The 24785-nt window shown below is 41.0% G+C and overlaps 1 long non-coding RNA gene across 1 annotated transcript; it reads right to left on the reverse strand.

The window, feature by feature from the left end:
* Positions 1 to 20705: 20705 nt before the first annotated feature.
* On the reverse strand, positions 20706 to 23962 carry LOC121194252. Its single transcript, XR_005895364.1, has 3 exons — positions 23806 to 23962; positions 22645 to 22737; positions 20706 to 21222 (listed from the first exon to the last, which is right to left on the reverse strand). It is a non-coding gene; the product is annotated as an uncharacterized LOC121194252 (long non-coding RNA).
* Positions 23963 to 24785: the final 823 nt, after the last annotated feature.

The following is a 24785-nucleotide window of genomic DNA, read 5'->3' on the forward strand; positions in this document are numbered from 1 at the left end:
CTTCATGTTTACACCACTTGCTTTGTTTGTAGCAAGTCAGCGTGAACATGTACTGATCTGTGTTCTGTGGTCTGCACCAACTACTAAAGTAAAAATAATGTCACTAAAATGTCAGTTTAGTGGCTGCTCTCGAGCTTTTGGCTGCATCACAGGGTCATCAGCAGACTGAGATCAGGATCAGACTGAGGTCAGCAGCAGACTGAGATCAGGATCTGACTGAGGTCAGCAGCAGACTGAGATCAGGATTGGACTGAGGTCAGCAGCAGACTGAGATCAGGATCGGACTGAGGTCAGGATCAGACTGAGATCAGGATCGGACTGAGGTCAGGATCAGACTAAGAACAGGATCCGACAGAGGTCAGCAGCAGACTGAGATCAGGATGAGACTGAGATCAGCAGCAGTTGATATGCATTAATATTGATATGCACTCGTTCAGAGTAGCTCCACCATCTTGTATGAAGGGAACTTATTTTAATCAGTCTAGCATCAGAAGCTGTAATAAATCACAAAAATAAATGTTCTGTGCTGTTAATCATACCTTCTGAATGAAAGACAGTTTGAGAAAACACATGCTGTCAGGGGTTAATAGACTCCGCTGGAGCTCTGCGCTCTTTAACCTGCATTAATACAGACCCTTTCACAGCAGCCGACTGAAATGATGCAAACACACGAAATGCAGTCTTACAACCTCCAAACAAAACCCCACACACTCACACCACCAATCACGTGCGGTCAGGCAACACAATCTCAGCCTGAACAGCACCTATCCAAACAAACCGAGCATGACTTCTGACTGAGTTTGCTCCATCATCTTAATCAGCTTTTTTTTCTTATATCTAAAAAGCAAAAGAAGCAAACAGGTAGCAGATCTGGAAAAGAATGGAACGGAACAGCTTTACAGAGAATCAGAGGGCGATTAGACTCCTTCACTCCACATCTCTCTCTCTCTCTCTCTCTCTCTCTCTCTCTCTCACTCTCACTCACACACTAACAGACAGAGCGAGAGAGAGAGAGAGTGCCTACAGATTCTAATCTCCTCAAAAAGCACAGTCTCTACCGCTCCTCCGGGATTCATCTTTCATCCGGATTTCATGTGCAACATGACAGTGATGAGGTTTCTTCTCAGTCTACTTCGATTTTCACTGTAGCAGGTGGAAATAACACGATGGGATCATGAAGACACCATGAACACAGGTACATATTTACTCTGCATGCTGAGTTGTATATGATATACAGTTTGATATAATATAATAATAATAATAATAATAATAATAATAATAATAATAATAATAATAATAATATAGTGTATATGTTACGCTCCGTATTAGTATCCATATTTGAAACGGAGAGTTAACAGTGCGTTTTTACTGCTTCATCTTCGACATGTCCTGTGGTCTCAACATGTAATGAATAGTGAAATCTGTCCAGTATCTCTGCTCATCTAGTGTCTCTCCACAGGGATCCACTGTTCCTGTACAGGATCCAGCATTAGAATCCAGATAGAATCTGTGCACAGGATCCAGTGTAACTGCTCTTTGCATGCAGTGGGTTTAAAGTAGGAATCAGTGCTTGGTGTTTGTGAATCTCGGCTGTAATCTCCCCACAGTTCAGCCCTTATGGTGGATCATGGAATTACTATAGACTCAGATGTTCGGCTTGACTGAATCTTAATTAAAACAGAGTAATTCCCGCGCTGAACAGATAAACTGGAACACACACTTGCTTTTCCTTGCAGATATTTCGCCTCTCGCGCAGGAACCCGTGGAAGATGTTGCCGGAGCGTCTTTCTCTGGTGAACGCTCTCCTCCTCGTCTCTGTGGCGTTCCCGGCTGTGTTCTGTGAGTATATAAGCCCTGTCTTCTCAACTTTCTAATGCTGTGACTCTTATTTCCCTCCGATCACCGCTGAAAAGCCCCGATTTCCATTTTCTCTACCAATTAAATTTGTCATAAAAGTAGGTATTGATCCTGACATGAGTTGTTGTACAGTAGGTGCAGCAGAGGCGTTCATAGATGACAGTGCTTTAGCGTGTCATGCATGGAGTGGAGTTACTGTCTGAGACTCCCCACACATGTATCACATCACTGTAGTTCATATTCAAAGGATGTGACACATTAAAATCAGTGTGAGCTGCCTGCCTTTTCCTGTGGACTGTAATTATTCTAATGGCATCTTTAGCCACTATTTCCTCAGCCCCATTATAACTAATGATTTTCTTGTCATTTCGTCAAAATGTCACAGGTGTTCAGGGCTGGTTGCACTGGTGTCAGTCAGTCAGTGCTGTTCATGTCCACATTCAGTGATGAAGTATTCAAATTGTTAACTGGCTGTATACAGTGTAAAAATACTACATGTCCTGCATTTAAAGAAAGGTGGACTAAAATGACAGTCATGCCTTCCTGCATTTGGAAATAATACTGCTTTGATTATAATTTTGTGTGATTCTCCAGTCAAAGGTGTGTGTCTGTCCATTGTTCTGTCAGTCCTTCATTTTGATTTTTTTAGACTGAAATATCAACTACTGGACAAATTACTATGAAATTTGGTCCAGATAATCATTGTCCCCAGAGTATTGCTGTGACATTTGGTTCAAGCATTCAAGTTCCACTGGGGAGTGAACTGTAGGTAACTTTGGTGATCAACTGACTTTTCCTCCAGCGCCATCACCAGGTCAAAATTTCACGGCAAAGACTTAAACAACCATATTTTGGCCAAATAATGACATTCCCACCAGACTCACCTGTGCTTTATGTTTAGGGCAAAATTAGTAAATGTTAGCATGGTAGCACCCTGAACTAAGCTCATGGCACTACTGTGCCTCTGTACAGCCTCTCAGAGCAGCTGTCATGGCTAACACCTCCTGTTCTTGTGTTTTTTTCATCTTCTGGGTTTTAGCTGTTAAAATTTGCTTATTAGGATTTCACCACCAACATGTACTTAGGTACCAAATAAAGTGCTCATGTGCTATCATTATACTTATGATAGGATTTTTATTTCAGATCCATTCATGTGTGAGCTGCACTGAAATGGTACAGTTGGACAAGGTGGAGCTGATCTGCACAGGTTTACCGTTACAGGTTTTATACAAGCAGCATATATGAAGTAAAATCTAAATAGTACAGTAAAAACTACAGTGTTTGATGCTAAAGATAAAGTATAAAGTAGCAGAAAATGGAATTTACTTCTTTTCACCATTGTCCAAATCTACTGCTTACTAGTCAGTCTTGTTGTGAGTTAAGACTAAAGATCATCGTTATCAGAGATCACTGTGAATGATTTCCCAGGTGTGTGAAGTCACATCAAGGGAGTGTGCAGATACACATATACACATAGCTTCCACTAAACTGTATCCAAGTATATGAGAGAAAGCACTGTTAGCCATTCTTTTACAATTCTTCAATTACAGGAGAGCTGAATGGCATACCCATTAGTCTTTCTAATTCAGACATCCTGTATTATGTATAATGTAGGTCTTCAGAAAAAAAAAATTGTGACAAAGATCTGGGGCCTTATTTATCAGGCCATGAGTCGAGGAGGAGGGCAAGTCCACCTCCTCGGTGTTAGATTTGATGAGAAAACCTTTTCAGCTTGGGATTGTAAAGTGCCTCCTACACAGACCTCAGCTAGCAGCCCTTCAGCAACACTGTATTGTGCTCTGCAGTGCATCTCATTAACTTGTAGTAATGCTCTTTTTCTGCCACGATGGGTTTCTGCATAAGCATGTCAGGAGTGCTCCTAAATGCATGGCTGATAAATCAGACCTAAAGTTTCACACAGCTCCCTCAGAAGACTTAAATCTATTGCTATTTGTCCAAACATCTGCCAAAGAAGGTATCATCTATTCCAGGTTTTAGTCCAGTTGGCAGTGTAGCTCTGGCAATGCTGTCTAGTCAGTCAGTCCTCAGCCACCTCCTCCAGTGTGGCCAGCTTGGATCAGTGACAGACCCAGTCTTCTTTAGGAGTTTATTGAGTCTGTTGGCATCCTTTGCTGTTGTGCCTGCTCCCCAAGCACACCACAGCATAGAAGATGGTCCCTGCAAACAGGCTGAACATATGTTGCATCTTGTAGTTTGAAGGAAGTAGTAGGAACTCGAGACATTCTATAGGCCTCTCAATCCTCATTAAAAGAAATTGCAAGAAATTTGCAAAGGAAACACACTGAGGTCCAAGAACATGACACAAATGAAAACTGAAGACCTGAGAAATCAGTTTTAACAGGTGGTTTAAACTGTTAAAGTTTTTGGCTTTTACTCTTACATAACAATATGTTTAAAGTGGTTGTAATCAATATGTTTTATGATAATTATATATGAAATGATAATGTGAAAGCAATGTTACAATATGAAAGGAGTCTCTGGTAGTGATGAACCTGCAGAGAATAATGAGTTGAAAATGCAGCTCCTCTCAGCTGTATGTAGCTTTAAGACGCGTGTCAGTCTCCTGTTTAGCTGTGTAGGCCAGAGCCTTGCTGTGGTGGTTCATTCTTGGGGCTGTCAGCAGCTGGCAGCTACTTCAGAGAAAAAGCCCTAATGACCCACTGTGCACATCCTGCTCACAATTAAATGGCAGGCAGACACAGTCAGGGAGCAGCTGGTGAACACAGTGGAGCATTTAGCAGCTAAAGAGCCAGATATTTCCCTCAGGAGCTGGTAGAGACCAAAAACAGAGCCCTGTAACTGCTGTGTGATGTGGAAATATGCAACTGCTTGCTGTTTGTCAACTTAAGAGATGACGATACTGTATGTCACTCAAAAATGGCCATGTACTGCCGCTGCTGTAGTAAGGCAAGTATAGTTTATTTGTACAGCACCTTTCGCAGATACAAAATCACAAACTTTTTTACATCAATAAGAATATTACAATATCTGGAGCTGCATGTTATCTGTCTGTGGTCCTGGCTCCACCAACCTGCTGCTCTTTATTGTCTACAATTATCCATTTCTAACACATTACTATGCTTAATGTTCCACTCTGTTATAGATACATTTTGGATTAATATTCTGTGCCAACTGTAATGTAAATAATTACCAATCATGACAGCTTTTTTCTTCTGTGCACTGCCAACCCTGTTTGTATAATGTTTTATATGCTGCATGTCCTTCTCCTCCTCTCCTCCATTCCCAGCTGTCCTATCTTCCTCCTTTTCCTCCTTTCACCCAGCCTGGCCATCAGCAGGAGGGTCCCCCATATGAGCCAGGTTCTGCTCAAGGATTCTTCCTGTTAAAAGGGAGTTTTTTCTTGCCACTGTCGCCTCAAGTCCTTGCTCTGGTGTCAGGCTCTGGATCTCTGTAAAGCGCTTTGAGACAATTTTGATTGTGGAAGGCGCTATATAAATAAAATTGAATTGGACTGAATTGAACTGAAAAAAAAAACAATATGAAAAACAGCAATGGTAACAAACACCACGACAGATTAGGGCTAAAATCACCGCAGTAATAAACAAATGAGGGCAGAGACACAAAAACAAGTACAAAGGTATTGAACACAGACGTGAAAATAAGGCAACGAGAAGCAATGAGTACAGGCTAACCAGTCTGAATCAGACAGATCTCAACAACAAGGGGACAGATTCAGTCAGAGGGACAGCTATTCATCTTTGTTCAGCTGATTGGTTGTAAATGTGTGAGTTGCTGTAAACACCATATTGCAGGATATCACTGCTGACTGCCTGGAACAACATGGAGCAGCTGTCTGGAAGGCAAGACAAGCAGAATTTAATAAGTGGAGCATGAACAAGATAGATGTGTTCTGCAGTCATATACAAAAGAGGAAGTAAGTAACTTAATGGTAGATTACTTACTTCTCCTGAGTCAGGAGGTGTACACCAGAATTTCCACCTGCCACACATCACAGTGACTGTGGATCATGTGGCAGGATACATTCTCCAAAATTAAAGCAGAATTAGAATACTTATTATTGTTAATAATTATAATTATGTCAAATGAGCAGCATTAAGAGCAACTATGGTATAATATGAGCAGGAATTACATGAGTAAATAAAGTTATGAGTATAATGTAATGAGGTTACTGAAATGGAAAGGATAGGAGCAGTAGCTCTGAGTGACAGCAACAGCAGATTATTTGAAGTGGATCACATGTAATAATGACTGTGAAAAATGTCCTTATCTCATCATCTCAATCTCATCATAGCACTTTTCGTTCTTCTGGCCCTCCCCTGTCTTTCTTTACAATGTGACTATGTTGTGGAGCAACACAGCACATACACACTGTCACTCCACTGCTGGCAGACATTCCCTTCATGCACTCACCTTAACATTGCCACCGGTCTCTCTTCCACACGGTCTCACAGCAACAGAAGGATAGACTGCTCTGACTGCTTCCGTGGTAACCCTTAAACTGACATTATGCTTTAGCATGTGCCAAATTGACCAAATGTGTAGTGAGTTGTAATAATAATAATAATAATAATAATAATAATAATAATAATAATGATAATGATCTAAAGAATTCTGAGCTACCCAGCTTCTACAGCTTCTAATTGTGTCAACACACAATATTAATTTGTCCTCTTATCTGTTCTTGCTTTCATTGTTTGTAATATTAGCTCAGCGTCTTAAATATTAAGACCAAGAAACTAAAGAGGAGTTCAGGTACGATGTGCAGTTTTCATTCCCTCAGTCCACAGTACAGTGTAAGATATACAGTACTGTATCTTATTCCCATGTGAGTGCATGCACTGACCCCCCTCATCTTTAGTGTTGAGCCTGTACAGGCATATTTTTAATTTGCTTTGAGGTTACTGACGTACAGCTTTTTATTTGACCTGTCATGTTAGCTCACACCTCATTAACACAATGATGAGTGTGAGAAAATGTGCTTCTGTAAATGTCTTCAGTGGCTGTTATTAATTATCTGTGTGTATTGTTCCTATAAATTACTGAAATGGCACTGACTTGAAAATGAATTGAATTCAATGAAATGTGAATTTGAACAATATGAAAAACAGCAATGGTAAAATTGAACTGAATTAAAAACATTCAGAGCTTACACTTCAGCAGACACTTCATCTGCTTTCAGTTAACCATCATATTAAAAGCTTTCATTAAGAGCATCTCTTAACTTTGGGTTCAGCTGTTTGAAGAACTCACATTTCATCACTTAGACATCAACTGACACTTCATCTCTTTACAACCACGTTCATATCTTAACCTGTTAATCTGCAGTTTAACTGCCTGAAGAGGTTACACTTCAACTCAAACCTCAAGCGCTTTCATTGCTTACATTTGAACTGACACCACTCTCCTGTTAAATGCTGACATTTTAACTGGTATCATCACTTTTTGACTTCCAGTTTTAGCTGCTATCAGAGCTTATGCTCTCACTCAAATTTTGAAGTTGCACTGGTGACAATTCATCTGCTTTCACCTGTTAACTCTTCAACTGGCAGTTCAGCTAAGAAACTTAATTATGAAGTTGGTGGGAATCTACAGGGTTGTTTAGACCACCATGCAGCGCTGATGATGGCCATTAATCAAGTGGCGATATCTTTTTTTTTAAGTTCATGAAAAAGTCATAAAATCCATCAAAGCCCCTTGAGACAATTGAGACTATGTGTCTTCCTTGATGTTGTTAATATCTGGTGTAGAACTGTGGTCAGAACTTTGGAGCTAAATGTAATGGTCATGTGTGAATAGAGCCGTCACACTGATGAAGGCAGCAACTCAACAACTGCATGTCAAGTTAGTGTCAGAGACCCTGGTTGCAACATGTCATCACACTGGGATTCTCCATCATACACGACTGACTCCGCCTTAAAGTTTACCTGTGCTTTTCCTCAGGTTTGAACAGAAAACACCATCACATTCTCCAGAAGAACATTCTGTGTTGTACCCATAAACCATTATCATTGTAAATGTATCCTCACCTGCAATGATACTGTATTCTCTTGTCTATTACCATGTCAGTGTGGTCCAAGGTGCTGACACAGCTGACAGATCACCATAGCCATCCAGAGCCACTCTGCTAGCTTGGCTAAAAATACACAAATATTCTACCATGGGAGACAGTACGTTTTAAAGGAACCTTCGTTAACTAAACCTCTTTGAAAGTGAGGGAAAGTTACATTATGCCCTGTGCTCAGGGCGAAGCATCATCTGCTTACAATGCATATTCTTTTAGAGTCAGAGTTGTCACATTTCTTCTCAGTATTGAAACGTGTGTGTTGCTGATGCTAACAGAAGTAACTGGACTTGGATATTCCAGTTTCTGGCTGGATGTGGTGCTTCAGAGACTCTGCCTTTATTCAGTCTTTCTGCTTCTTAGTCTGTGTGCTGAACATAATTGGATTTCATTTCATTTACAAGGATAAACCACACACAGTGTTTGTTAAGCAGTCGCTGCACAGCACTACCATCTGCCAATACATGTGAGGCGATTATGCAAGTGCGACAACAGCTCTGCATCACAGAAATGTTTTAGAGATAGCTATTTCTTGTCTCTGTGCTGAGTGTATCTTCTCACAGTCAGCTTGTCTCTGGCTTATGGAAAAGATTTGGTGGAGAACAGAAGTTGTCATGGAAAATGAGAGAGGTCTTCTGTGTTACAACCTCAGGATCAATCTGTTAGATGTGACACATTTTACATCTTTTTTACTCTTTAACTAAATTCAAGGACCATGTAGTAACTTTTTCAACTGCATCTCAAAGTGAACAAGCTTAACAAAAGCTACCAAATGAATGTTGATGAAGAGAGGTCAAGAACAAACACAGAACCTCAACATTTGTACGTCTCAAATATGAAGCTGTTTTACACAATGAAATCCACCTGCCAACACCTCTGAAGCACACTAATTAGGTTTTGTACAAAACTGTAAAAACAGGTCTTTCTCAGTCAGGTCATTCAGTCAACTCTCAAGAGTCCAGACCCCTGAGGACAGGAGGACTATTTTCAACTGCTACAGCATCAGCAGCTGTTGATGGTGATCACACTGGTGATTGCACTTTAACACAACTGTGTGTGACAGAGTTTTTGTGGAACTGACAGTGCGGGTAGTAAAAGATTGTGTATTTGTGTATTAAAAATCAAACAAAATTTAATGCACTTCATATTAACTGGACTGACAGCAGAGCCAGCCATAAATTACTGAAATGGTGAGCCAGACTGTGAGCTCGTGAGATGACCTGCACACTTAAAAAAGGCAGAGGCAAAATTTCAAACAGGCATTATTTTGATTAACTGATGACATATTTTTAATCTCAATGGAAACATTCCCGTATAAAAAAAATACCAAGACTTAATCAAGTGATATAGTAGAACAAAAAAGCCAAAACAGCTTTGGATCAAAATCTCTGGCATTGCTGCTGGTTGGTGCACAGAGCATTTCGGGACACGAGAACACTTTGGGATGCTTGATCCGTACTTGGCCAGATGCAGAATTTGAATTGGAAAAGTGTTAGAACGCAGACTTTGAAAATGTCAATTTACGGCACAGTGGGAGTTGTATTCAATTCAATTCAATTCAATTTTATTTATATAGAGCCTTTCACAATCAAAATTGTCTCAAAGCGCTTTACAGAGACCCAGAGCCTGACCCCAGAGCAAGCACTTAAGGCGACAGTGGCAAGGAAAAACTCCCTTTAACAGGAAGAAACCTTGAGCAGAACCTGGCTCAGATGGGGGACCCTCCTGCTGATGGCCGGGCTGGGTGAAAGGAGGAAAAGGAGGAAGATAGGACAGCTAGGAATGGAGGAGAGGAGGAGAAAGACATACAGCATAATACAAACAGGACTGGCAATGGACAATGTTAGAGGGTCAGCATTTAGATTACAGTTAGTGAACAGTTAGTGGATAATGTGTGCTCAGCAGGTTACAGTTATGATGGGAAACAGAACACAGAGGCAAGAAGCTGTCATGACTGGTAATTATTTACATTACAAAATGTGAAATGTGAAATGGATCATTGTAAACAATAAACAGCAGCAGGTGGGTGGAGCCAGGAACATAGAACATGCAGGTCCGGAGCCAGAGATACCTGCAGAAAGGTACAGAGAAAGAGAGACCAGAGAGAAACAAACACAGGACTACGGGACAGAGAGGACACAGAGTTAATGACATGTAATAAAGACTAATAAATGTGAGAGGGGGTCTGAGGAGAGAAAGAGAGAGAAGAAGAAGTGCACAGAAGATCATGGGATGTCCCCCAGCAGCCTAGGCCTATAGCAGCATAACTAAGGGATGGTTCAGTTGCCTGAGCCAGCCCTACTAAGGGCTTAACTGTAACAGTGTCTATAGAGATAATTGTGACTAACTATAAGTTTAGTCATAATAACTAGGACTGTAACTACAACTAATTATAAGCTTTGTCAAACAAAAAGGTTTTAAGCTTAATTTTAAAATTAGAGAGGGTGTCTGCTTCCTGAACCCAAACTGGCAGTTGGTTCCACAGGAGAGGGGCCTGATAGCTAAAGGCTCAGCCTCCCATTCTACTTTTAGAGATTTTGGGAACCATACGCAAACCTGCATTCTGGGAACGAAGCAATCTGTTGGGATAATATGGTACTATCAGCTCTTTGAGATATGAAGGAGCCTGGCCATTGAGGGCCTTATATGTAAGGAGAAGGATTTTAAAATCAATTCTGGATTTTACAGGAAGCCAATGAAGATAAGTTAATACATTAATGCCATCAAGAGTAACTATATGATTAGATAAACTGTTTCTGAGGTGTTTGGGACCAAACAAAATAACCTCAGTTTTGTCTGAATTCAGAAGAAGAAAGTTACAGGTCAGCCAGGCCTTTATGTCTTTAAAACATGCCTGAAGTATGGCTAACTAATCTGTTTCGTCTGGCTTCATAGATAAATATAGCTGGGTATCATCCGCATAGCAATGGAAATTTAGTCCATGCTTCCTGATAATATTGCCTAGGGGAAGCATGTATAAGGTGAACAATATCGGTCCAAGCACAGAACCCTGTGGAACCCCATGACTTACTCTGGTATATATGGAGGAATCATCATTAACATGAATAAACTGGTATCTATCTGATAGGTATGATTTAAACCAGCCTAGTGCTGTTCCTTTAATCCCAATAACATGTTCCAATCTTTCCAATAGGATACTATGATCAATAGTGTCAAATGCAGCACTAAGATCTAGCAGGACAAGTATAGAGACGAGTCCATTGTCTGATGCTATGAGAAGGTCATTCTTTGTCCTCTGGTAACTTTCACCAGTGCTGTTTCTGTGCTATGATGAACTCGAAATCCTGACTGAAAAACTTCAAACAAACCATTCCTATGTAGATGGTCACACAACTGAGTTGCAACAGCCTTTTCAAGAATTTTAGAATTAAAGGGGAGACTGGATATAGGTCTATAGTTTGCCAAAATGTCAGAGTCCAGAGAAGGCTTTTTAAATAAAGGTTTGATACCTGCAACCTTAAAAGCCTGTGGAACATATCCTGTTACCAAAGAGAGATTTATCTGGTCTAATATGTTAGTGCCAATCAAAGGCAAAACATCTTTAAGAAGTCTGGTTGGGATAGGATCTAAAAGACATGTTGATGATTTAGATTTCGAAACTATTGAAGTCAATTCAGTGAGGTCTATCGGAAAGAAACAGTCTAACAACAAATCAGGACTGGTAGACATTTCTAAAGATGCTGTCCTTGACACACCTACATCATTAACAGTTGTAGGCAGGATAAGATGTTCTTGACACACCTACATCATTAACAGTTGTAGGCAGGATAAGATGGATTCTATCTCTAATGTCCACTATTTTGTTGCTGAAGAAGCTCATAAAGTCATCACTAGGAGAAATAGTTCAGAGTAAATGAGATAGACCATGTTAGTGCGCTTTAACAACATGCAGACTATTGTTACCTTTACACAGAGCCAGGTGAGTTGTTTCCTGTCTTTGTGCTAAGCTAAGCTAACAACTATATAGTTGCTGTACAGATGCGATCATGGTATCTAGCTTCTGTTATTTCTGAAAAAATGTCAAACTATTTTATGTCAAATTTTGGATGACCTCTTCTGCTGTTGAGACATGATGACATGTGGATTAGAAATATCCCAGTATCTTCCATAATTTTCACTGCAGTCGATCTGCCATATAGACCCTAACCCCCTAACCCATATAGAACCGTTCTAATAATAATCTTTGCTTGGCTGAAGATTGTGATCACATGAGAGCTGCCAATGCCAGAGCTCTTTCTACATGTGTTATTGTCCACACTCAAAGCTGGTTTTCAGCCGAGTGTGAAGCAGCTGAGATGAGGGTCATCACCTCCAAGTCTGAGGCCATGGTTTTGTGCAGGCAAATGGCAGAGTGCTCCATATGGGTGGGGACAGAGTTTCTGCCTCATGTGAAAGAGTTTAAGTATCTTTAAGGTGTTGTTCAGGAGTGTTGGTAGGATGGAGCGGGGGACTAACAGGTGGATCGGTGCAGCATCAGCAGTAAAGCGGACATTGTGCTGGACCATTGCAGTGAAGAGACAGCTGAACTGGAGGGCAAAGCTTTCATTTTACAAGCTGATTTATGTGCTGACCCTCACCTATGGTCTTGGATACAAGTGACAGGTGATAGAAACACACAAAGTACTTCAAATACACACAAAAAATATAAATGAATAAATAAAGTAATAAATTACAAAAGAAAACAGTGCAGTGAGAGACAGTCTGAACTAAAACAAATCACAGCATGAGACAGGGGTAGAGGACTATAACAAGGCTTTTCTCTAGAGATGGGTTTTTAGATGCCTCTTACAACAGTCCAAAGATTGAGCAAATTTGATAGATTGGGTAAAATGATTCCAGACAACTGGAGCTAGAACAGGTGTGATCACCATTTACTGTGCAGTTGGAGCAGGGGATGGATAAAAGGCTGAGGTCTGAAGACGTGAGTGGCTGGAACAAGGGGGTCAGATATGTAACTGGGGGAAAGGTCATGTAGTGCCTGATATGTGATCATGATCATGATCATGATCATGTGATAGTTTATTCTAAATTTCACAGAAAGCCAGGGGAGGGATGTTATAGTAGAGGGAATTGCAGTAGTACAGAGTGGATTAGTTTGAGATCAGCAGAAGATACATCTTAATTTAGCCATATATTTCTTAGTTGAAGAAAATAGGACTTGACCAGCTTAGTAACATGATGGTTAAAAGTCATTTAGTGATTTTTGGAAAGGGACTGTTCATGAAGCTGATGTGTTCTTGCATATTTGTGTGGATTTAAAAAAAATATATATATATCCCAGCTGAAGGTTGATTCACATTAAAAAGAACTGAAGAACTTATGTTGTGACTGAGAGAATGATGAAGTGGAACTGTGACTGGAGGTTCCAGGTGGTCTGATGTGTGTGCTGCTTGATGGATTTATTGTCTTCTAATGAGAGCTATTCTGCTGATGATCCGAACAAACACTCTTTAGAGGGCAGAGCTTTTACAAAAGCACCTACTTATCTTCCAGAAGAACTTGATGCATCCAGCAGAGAGTCAGGGCTAATTAGGAGAGATGTACTGTATTGAAAAAAAAAAAGGAATGGATATTGATTTTTTCATGTTGCATCTGACCATCAAATTTCCTTCTAACAGTAAACAGGTAACAGCTCTGACTGTGATTTTATGCTTGGGAGACATGGAATGATGTACAAGGTAAAGATACAATGAATAGGTTGATTACTCCTCTCTGTAGACCAGGACTTTTACAGGTCTGACACTGACAGACCAACTTATGAGTAGTATGTTTCTTATGGACGTTTAAGTCATACTCAGTCAAAACATGATGTGTATTATGCCTCTGTGTTCAGATTTGTCTGAGTCATGCCTCTGAGGAGTGTGACATGATTTTTTCTGCTGCAGACCTCTGACCTGAGCATCCTCTCTGACCTGATTGTCTCTCACTTCCAAATGTGACCTACACTAGTTCATTTCCAGAATCCCTTAGTTTTTATTCTAATTTTAAATAGAGCATTAAGTTGGTTACTCACTTTGTTTGAATCCACACCGGTCTTCAAATCTAAGTCTGCCTTTGGGTCCATAGAAATCTACTAAACTATAACAGCATCATGTTAAAAGCTGATGGGAAGTCAACAGAAAGTAATCTTGCATTAATTCTAAATGTTCAGAATTTATAAGAAATTTTCAACACCTCTCCCTTTTCAGTAGGTTTGGCTACAGTGTCAGAAAGAAACCTAGGATTATATTTGTTGTTACTGATTAAGTGAGAGAAAAATGCTGCGCCCGGCAACTGTGTTTAAATCACTAGTGCAGTTTTCAACAGTGCCTGTCGCTGCAGTGACAGGCACCAGGACCACCAATAAAACATTTGGTTTAAGCTTTTTTTCACATAAACCAAAAACATCCAGATTATGCTGAAGAATCAGATCATCAGTAAGGCTCTAGAAGATAATGTTCTGATATTTGTAAAACCAAATCTTTAATCTCTTCTCTCTGTTTCCAGGTCAAGCTGCCAGTGAGCCTGATGAGAGCCTGCTAAGTGCAGGGTCTGGTGGGATCGGCATGGGTGGCCTTAAGTCTGTCCTGGAAGATGCCGTATCGCCAGCCTTTGGCGCCACTATCATCATCATCATCACCATTATCATGTCTGGCAGTGCCTACCTCTGCTTCCTCAAGTATGTCTGTGCCGGCTGCTGCAGGCCCATGCGGGTAGCTCCTGCTGTGGACGTGGACTCCAACAAGGTTGAAGAGCAAGTGTAGTGAAGCGGATGGACTGTAAAGCAACACTGACAGAGAGAAAGGGCTCGAGCAAAAGGGCTCATGTCAATATACCAGCTACATACTACACAGAGCTCTAGTAAGCTGCTGTTTTTTTTTTTTTTTGGCAGCAGCAGAGTCAAACAAAGCCTTTTTCACTGGTGAAACACATGTGCAACACATTATTTGTCCACAGAATTGATTTGTCAAGTTTTCCTGCAGTGGAAACAATCCGGATTTCTTTATAGCCCGCTGAATCAAAGTCTTACACTGATGGTACCAAAATAGACCTGTGTTAAACAGACTACAGACCATCTCTCAGCCCAGACTGTATAGAAAACAACACATAATTGCTGGGTCAAATCAACATGACTGTAAAGCTAAATGCCTGCTAGACCGTTTCATCAGAGGATTTCTGTTTGGACAGTTTAGCTTGTGTAGCCTTTGCCCTTGTGTCACCACAGTGCAGCCTTAAGCAACTGATTATGTGTGCTTTGCCCACTGCGCTACTGATTTATAGAAGCTGAGCAAAGTATTTTGGAAAAGCTAGAGTATGGTCTATAAAACCTGGTAGTCAAATAACAGCCAGTGGCCAGTACGAACAAATAAAGGCCTGTTGCTAATAACAGTTGGGGGAAAACTCTGAGGAGGGGTGGAATTATTTTTGTTGTGATACCTCATGTGGTAAAATTCAGCATAATGTTCATTTCCACAGCAGTAATTGCATCAGTTCAATAGCACATCCATGAATATGTTTAGGCTTCTTTTCCTAATTTCCTGTTTCCTGCTTAATGTAAATGTAACACGTCCTCCATGTTTACCTGCTGTCTTGTTCAGTTTGGTATAATTAGAATCCCTCTCCAGTCAAACAGGTTGAAAGCATGTGTGTTCAAGAGTTCTGCCTGCCAGCTGATGCACACATGAATTGAATAAAGGAATTTAATCATATGGCTCAACAAGCCTTTCCAAATGTTACTGAACTGAGTGGATCAATTATATAAATTATAGTAAAATTTCACATAGTTGTGTTATGGTAGAAAAAGTTATTCACAATATTACATCCGCTCTTTGTCCAATGACAAGACATGGCCACATGTGCCACAGTGTCTGTCACCTGATGAAAGTGAAACTTGCAGTAATCCAAAATGGCATCATAACCCAACTCAGCCCTCCCTGAGCCTATAGAAGCCAGGCCTCATCTGACTGCCATATGTTTTGATCTGGGTTGTGACAAATAGAAGAAGCTTGTCCCAGATAAAAGTATTTGTTAATTAACCTTTGTTTAATTAAGCCTCATTGGTAACTTGGCTTGGATCAGGTTGGTGTGTTTCCACCTCCTCTAGCAGACATTACTGCTCTCTGAGTTTGTCTTGTAGGAGTGTAGCTTGGTTTGCTGTCTTTTGACACAGCTTTGATTGTAGCTATGTTGTAGATATTTACCAAACAATTTGGAGGGGGAAATGTTAGTTGTTTGTTGTTGTGCCAGTTGCCTCAGGGTGTAATATCACCATCAAGTTTAGATTTTATTTTTGTTCTGATTTCTGTGAAGATTCGTAGTCATCCTGGTCATGGTTGTAGATCTGAAGGACGTTTTACCTCTCACCCATGAGGCTTTGTCAGTTCTGACTGACTGGTGGAGAGGTATTTAACCTCTTATCAAGGCCAAGGTCACTTAGTTTGTTATTGCTCTTGGGTGTTGTAAGAGTCTTTGTATGATTCACCATTCAGTTAAGATTTTTGGATCCATGTTAACTGTTGATCTGATCAATAAAGGAAGGATAAAACAACTTTCATCATGCCCTTTGGTCACACCTTCCTGTTTCCAAATGGTTACAGAATCATATACTCTAAAACTGGAATGGGTGAGGGTGTGTCTGTTGGGATTTTGCTGATCAAAAACCCTATAGATTTGAATTTATAGGTGAAAGAAGCAGCTGTCTTGGTGATGGCAAGAAGGAGGATTAGCTCAGTGCTAGAAGTGTGGAATGAAGCACATGGCCTTTTTTTGCTGTCTGTCCTTTTCATCTTATAGTCCAGTACTTTAGTTGGTGATGGCAATTGGCTTTGGCAACTACTGAAAAAGCAGTAAGGTGCAAAGGTGCAAAAGGAGGCAGTACAACATTTCCAGTCACTAGCTAACCCGAATGACTCTTTGGGGAGGAGCTGAAAGAGGGAACAGAAGGGTGTTAGAGTTATGTGTGATTTCAGCCTGTGATACCAGCACTCCCCTGTCTGTCTCAGCCTGTCTGTCTTCAATAGATTTCCATGCACCCGTGTTGTACTTGAGGTGGGCTGGAGGAGTTGGCATTCTTATGGATCCCTTTGCAGGATCCCCCTGCCGTGGATTGGATTGAGGTTTGATGCCATTTAGGCCAACAAGGTGAGCCACATAGCTGACTTGCCAGCCCACAGGTACCCAGTGTTTATAACACTACAGTGTATAATTGTTACTCTCATGTTCTGTACAGTCTTGTTTCCTTCCAATGTATCCGTAACACAATTCTCTCTATGGAACTACTTCGTAAGTCATGAATTAGAAAGTGTCACTGATGGTTAGGAGTTTCCTTAAAGCCAAGTATCTGTCTGCTCAAAGCTGCTGATTTGTATAGAAAAATAAACAAGTAGTTGTTTTTAAGCTGATGGTCCATGTACATTTTAAGGATTAGATTTCCCCCTGCCCGGTTAGCTCAGTTGGTAGAGCACGAGACTCAAACTCTCGGGGTCGTGAGTCCCAGGTCCCAGGGGCTCACCACCCGTGGGAGGTACTGTAGGACTTTGGTGCATTGTGGACTGGGTGGGAGCTGCCCCCGCGACCTGGGTCTGGACCCCGGTAAGCGGCAGATGATGACATGACAGGATTTCCACCCTACAATGATGGCAGGGGACATCACTGGGTTATTTGATTATTGCACACAGCTTGGATCAAATACTGTTTTCCACTGTTGACATCAGGAGAAATGAGTATACGAGTGTTTCATTTTCTGCCTACCTAATTTTCCCAACTCGCTCTCTCAAAAACGTTTCTCGTAATTTACCTTTTTGATGGTATCTAGTTTAGGCAAGTACAGCCTATAAGCATCTGAAATCATATTTATTCAACAACAACGATGGGAGGACAACACCCACACCATATTAAGGAACTCTGATCCGATGTGCTACTTGATGGCAAAACAAGAGGGTCATCTCCTCGTCTACATCTGTATCTATAATCCAAATATGCAGATTCCCCTGGCATTTAACTGGATGTGAACTATTTTTTTACATTTAACATGAACCACCATCTTTCCTGAACCTCAACCAAAGAGCTTCTGCTGTCTGAACCACAGACAGGACTGTCGGGTTTGTATGCCCGCCCTGAAAATGAATTGCATTCCCCATAGTAAATGACTGTGCTGGGTTTCAGGGTGTCTTTTACTCCACTTCTAGAGCATCTGGATACTTTTCCTGCCTCCTTCAGTGTTTTGTTGTTTTGTTTTGTTTTTGTACCTGTTGATATGTACCTCTGCAGACTGCAGCACCACCTCTTCTATTGTGTTCTCTCCTTCTTCAGGTGTGATGATGTGTAGAAAACACACCACACCACTGTGAAGACAGGGATCTAATTGGCTCCCCTTAGTGTGTATGTGTCTGTGTGTGTGTCTATATGTGTGTAAGCCACAGGGTTTCAGTAGAAGAGGTAATTGTTCTACCTTGTCTTCTAATATTGTCTGGAGACACTGAGCATCACGGATCAGATCTTGTTTGATTTCACACTGTCTGAAATTAATCCTCAGCATCCACTGTCTGTGTGTGTGTGTGCAAACTTGCCTGCCTGTTTTGTGTACACACACACACACACACACACACACACACACACACACACACACACACACACACACACACACACACACACTTTCCTTTTCACAGATGACACTTTGACATGACACAGCAGGAAAAGTGCAGGTGTGAATAATGAAATTTAATTAAGCTGCTGTAGTTTCAGGTTCAGGCTGCCTTGCTGTCATGACTCCATGAGATACTTATAACTGCTGTAAAATCTGAAAAGTTTATCATACGACTCTTTGCAGTGTGATTGCAGAAGATGGCTAACAGCATTTTAACTGATGGAAAAAGCTCAAGTCTCAACCATGTAAGCAGGTACTGATGTACACCATGTTTATTCAACTCTGCCCAACACAAGGGGACTGAAGAGGATTATGATGCAGCAGTTGCAGCACTAAATGCATACTTAGTACATCAGGATGCTAGAGACTTGCATTCAGTGTCAGGACTGAATGCACCTCTTAACACCTTTGAGCAAGATATGCAGTGTTAAGAGAATGTATGTTATGTATGTGTGTTATGTATGGAGGAAGTTAAGATTAAGATTAAGAGTTACTTTATTAATCCCCGTGGTGAAAATTTTTATATATATATATATAATCCTCAGCATATATACAGTTAATGTAACTGAGATATATAGCGCACCTTAGATGATGCATTAAAGTTGCTGGAGGAACTAAGGCTGATGTTGGTGTGAGTGTGAAAGCAGACATGGACATGAAGACCACTTTGCCAAGGACCCAGATCACCCACTGAGAGGACAAGCATGCAGACGATTCAGTGAAAACAACTTCTTTGCTAAGATGTGCAGGTCAGAAGGTAACAGCAAGTTAAGAGTGCGGCTTTGGAGAATACCGCCTGGAGATGGGAGGGCCGTCAGTTCGATTCCTCGACCAAGCACAGTGGATATGCACAACGGATTTGGGTGATGATGAAGGAGACGCACCCCCCCCCCCCCCCCCCCCCGCCTCTGCGACCATGGCTGTTGTTGTGTGTGTTTTGTTCACTTGGTTTGGGTAAAATGCAGAGAATAAATTTCCCCAGCTTGAGGGACCGATAAAAGGATTAAACTTTAACTATGAAATATGTTGATTCAGAGGGTCAAGACAGAGACTGTGCACTTGTGATTGAAGAAGACACAAACAATTTAATTAATTTAATGTGGGTGAAGAGATCAGTCACATGGAAAAAGCAGATCCATAAAATTAAATCTCCTTGGGGGTGGAGGGTAGAACCTGTCTTATTTGAACCTCTGACATCTAAGATCTGAAGTGATCATGCCAAGAGCCAAAGAGCTCCCTAAGGCATTCAGAAAAAGGCTGTGGATGCCTCTGGGTCTAGCATGGGATTTAAAAAGACCTCCAGATTAGCTTAAATAAATCATTCCACTGTGAGGAAAATCATCTACATTTGGCATATGTTTCAAACAACTGTCAGTTTGCCCAGGACTGGCTGTCCCAGCAAATTCAGCCATTTTCAGACCATTTGATGCAGACAGAAGTGTCCAAGAACCCCAAAAATTCATCACAGGATCTGAAGGTAATTGTTTCAGCTTTGCATGCTGCCAGTCCTCCTGCAACGCTTGGAACACCCCCTGGAAGTCCCTCGTTCTGTAAGCCCGTCAAGCACCATCTGTGACTCATACTGTCTAATCCAGTGTGTCAAAACAGCAAGGCTTCAGCATGAATTTCATTTTGGAAGTAGGGTGGGTGAGAAGCAATGACTGTGTTGGTTATGAGTATGGTATGAGAGGGCGTGTTATCATGATGGAACACCTAATTGCCATCAAACCACAGATCAGGTTGTTTGCATGGTTACATTGTTGAATTATCAGAGACCCAGCTTTTATTTGAGGAAATACGATATACGCGTGTCACAAAACACTTAAGGGAAAGCATTGAAAGGCCAAGAAGAGCTGAACCTCAACAAGCACACAACAAAAGTACTGACTGACACTGCAACTTACACAGAACACAACAAAGGTTCTTTTTTTAACTGAAGTTTATTACAGCGACAGAGAAAAAGAACAGGTTCATAAATAAATGGCTTAGAGCAGCTTCATCAGCAGAGTATTTTAATTATCCAGGCTGATCAGTTCCTCTACTGGGGAATTGGTGGCCAGCCTTTCATTCTCTTTGCTAACTCAGACTGCTCACTTCACTGAATAAAGGACAAGCAGGAAAGACAAACTAAGAGCTGGAAGCAGATGGGAGTTCAGTGTAACGAGGAGTTTAATTTTAGTTATTTTTTTTTTTATGACTGGTTGTGTCTGTGTTTGTGTGTCAGGGTAAAACTGTGGAGGGAACAAATTTGCAAGTCAGTGCAATGAATGAACACATGAATCTCATGACAGGGAGGATATTTGAAAAACAAATGGAGAAACAAACCAATACTGTCGAACGCTCTCACTAGCATCATGTCATATCCATTTTGAAGTGGGAATTTCGTGACAAACCCGTGTGTCTGAAACTACCTTCAATGCCAGTTTTTTTTCGTTGCTTACCAGGTTGGATAAAAATGGCACGCTGAAGAAGCGCAACAACCAGGATTTGTGTTTGTGTGTTTTTATGTGTTTGTCTCCTCATTATGAACTTTCCACTCTACCCTCCAGCTCTGTTTACTTTCAGGATCTACACTCATTCTCCTGCAGCACATCGACCGTCTCCGTTGGCTGGGGAATCAAGGCTGGTTCAGTGCACACGCTGTTATCCCTTTGTGCTGCAGAGAGAGACAGAGGGAGAGAAACACAGAGTGGAGGGATGCAGAAACAGATGATTAGCTTTCATTGAAATGATTACACATTCAGTTTTTTTTCCCAAATTCACTTACAAATGAATAAATAGAAAGATGTCTATGAAAAGTTAATTTGGTTTAGTTTCATCTCACAGACAGCTGTATCTGTGTGAAATAACACTGGTTTGGAAAACCAGAGGTACCGTAGATATGAATGTGGAGGAATGTGAATTTAGGGTCAACATGAGCAGGACATGTGATTCATGAAGGGACATTTGTTTGGTTTTGAGGATCAAAACCAACCCTGAGCTGGATTACTTCCTGTTGGACATTGATTATGCTGAAACTTTACGCATTGATTTGATTTGATGATGATGGAAATTATCCCATTAATAATGAAACGTGGCAGCACATCGTGTTTACAATGTCTTTTTTAGTTCTCCATCTCCACAGTGTTTTAGGGTGACCAGATCCCAATTCACCAGATGTGGGACAAAGACTACGTTTGCGTGGGACAATGTGGGACAATGTGGGATACCAATGCATCAAGGTAGTCTAAAAGAACTTCTGAAAAAAAATAAACATTTCTATTCTGCTCCATCAAAAGTCTTTCAGCTCTCTCTATCACTGCAACAATTGCAGGTAGGCCGGGCCCACACAGACAATGCACTTTCAGCTTCCATCCATGTCTCACGCTGCATGCCGTTTTGACCTGACTTGCGACCGCGACCCGCGTCCCAGTTTGATTGACATGATCAAACAGCCCGCCCCGCCCCCTATTTGATAAATGCCAGATTATAAAACTCGCATTTCAAAACTGGAGTCTGACTGTCAATAACAATGCGGGACAACGTCTAAATTTGCGGGACGTGTGAAAAGTAACGGACATGCGTGACTGTCCCGCACAAAGCGGGACATCTGGTCACCCTACAGTGTTTTAGAGCTGTGCCAGCACAGGTTTAGGTTAACTTAAAAATTTTTCTAATGCTGAATGTGGTAGTAGAAAATTCTAATTAGTGGAAATATTAGTGGAAATATTATTCCCATTCTAAATTCCTCATTGTTTCTCCACACAGAAAGACAGGTTTTCATGAAAACAGATGCTGAACTTATCTGAAACTAAGTAAACTTTTGTGTTTACAGCTTATTGCACTCTCCTTACGGGGCCAAAAACTTAATTAATGTAATCATAATGTCACTCGGTTCCTTCCTTTCATTTCCTGCCATGAGCATCTGTCCTGCAGTAACCCCACCATTCCTCATCACCTCATCACACCTGCTTTGGTGTATGTAAACACCATCGTGTTAAATGACATCCCATGTAAACCACTGACTCAGTATCTTCAGTTGGCATAGTTTCAATCAGAATGAAAACCTGACCTCCACAATCATTTGTACCAAACCCACCTTTAGCCTGTCTGCGTGATGTGGTGCTTGTTTTCTCTGGCTGCCTCTCCGCCCTCACTGCAGCCCGGATCTTCCGCCCCACATACCTGCAGGCTACAGAAAGAAACATAAAACTGTGAGTAGAAGCTCTGCTACTGAAGCCAGCATCCACCATCCTATGGGAAAAAACATTTTTAATTTCAGATTTTGGCCCCACTGTCTGTTAATACTGAACTACTGGACTGTGAAGTGAACAGTCTATGTGCCTTGTAGTAAATCTAACAGTTGCATCGATGAGACATAGACAAAAAAATCTCTGAAATGCACTCTACATCTGTCTCCACACCCCCACAAACCTTGCACACTCCATACAGACTCACTTTGGCCAACTTTGAAAGCCCCTGCACAGAGAACCTTTGTGTCTGGTCATGTCTCAAATGTGGACAAATTTTGGTTCGAAACCATTGATCATGTGAGGAACATTTGGTTATATACGTTATATATTATTTTTATTTTTTTTTTTTCAATCTTCTTGTTTCAAAAAGTGGAGATTAAAAACAATTCACTCAGAAAGTTTCAGACTAAAAACTCAAACACATAAAAGCTGGTAAAATATTGAGTTTTCTCAACTTTTATGTTTAGCATTCACAAACACAATTTTTTTTATATATTTATATTAAAAAAAAACAATACTCATATTTTAAATAAATCCCTCAGTTGAAGTTGCTTGACCCAAAAACCTTGTGGAAGTACAACAATACACACACAGACACAACAAATATTCATAAACCGTGTCTATTTATGTTGACCATGAGATTTGACTAACCCTTATTTAGTTATTTCCTGGTTAGGAGAAAGCAGCGCCGTATCTAATGACAGAGAAATGCTGAGTCACTGTGACAGCCTGAGAACGTAAATCTCTTCCTGTCTTTGCTGTTTGCCTGTCAAACAGGGTTAACAGCTCTGCTTTTCTAAAGGTGGGTTTGATTCTTCACAAAGCAAAAGCAGTCTCAAGTTTAAGAGAAAATTAAAAAAAAAAAAAGACTTGTTTTTATATTTAGTTTTAAGTCTTGTCTCAGATGCTGTGGCTAAGATGCAATGATCTGATGATTTAGTCATCATCACTGATTCAAACACACAACTTAGGTTAAAACTTTCCACTTGAAAACAGTGAGGACTTACCGTTGATGATCAGTCACACCATTTCTCTCAGGTTTGTAGCTCTGTGGCTCAGATTACAGCTGTGCCTTGGTGTACCGGGATCAAATCTGTTTTCGTCTGGCTGTGTATGCACTCAGCTGTCATCTGCAACTGGATCTCTTCCTCGGTAACAAGTTAACCCCTCCTCTGAAACCCTTTAACCCAGCCCTTCAGCTCTGAGACAGGAGCAGCCGACCCACCCTGCAGAGAAGGAATGTATCAGGAACTGTGTTCACTGGAATTTCTGTCATTCCTATGCTCAGTGGCAGCTCACTTAAGATTTGTGGAGAGGAGCAACTCTGAAGTCTAAAACCTTAGGGAACAAAATCATTGGGGGCGAATGAGGTTCAGAAATGAGGGTCTTTCATCTGTTAATTTGTAAAGACCTTTGAATTGTCCACTTCTGGGCTATTTACTACTGTTATTCCTGATGTGTCATGTTACCACTGTTATTCATGACATGTCATGTGTCTTACAAGCGGCAGCTGTCAGTGTCCACCAGTCACATAACAAAATTCTGTGAGGTAATTCTCAGCTTGGTGTAAACATTTGAGGGACGCAGACAGACGCAGACAGTAAAACATTCAGTAAAAAAGAAAAAATAAATGTACATAGTAAAAAAGCTATCACTTTTCCTCTAGCTATCGTGGCGTCTCGAGGAGGTAGGTATTGTGGAAAGCCTCCCAGCATGCATCAGGGCAACAGATTTATGGGCAGCAGTATGTGTTCTGCATGTTCCCACTTTTCCTATAGTTCATCAGTGGCTGTTTCAGTCAGTTTTAGGAGCAAATGTGGTCAGACTGTGAGTATTGTGTTGTTAACGTTTGGTGATTCACCTTAAGATGCATCTTCAGCAGTGATACTGTGCTGCTGATGCTCTGCTCTGAAAAGCTAATAAAACGCCCTGCTGTTTAGGAAATTGTGGCTCACTGAGTGTCTGAGAGTGAAAATGTGTCTGATGA

This window comes from Toxotes jaculatrix, chromosome 15 (genome assembly GCF_017976425.1).
Source record: "Toxotes jaculatrix isolate fToxJac2 chromosome 15, fToxJac2.pri, whole genome shotgun sequence".
Taxonomy (NCBI): Eukaryota; Metazoa; Chordata; class Actinopteri; family Toxotidae; genus Toxotes; species Toxotes jaculatrix.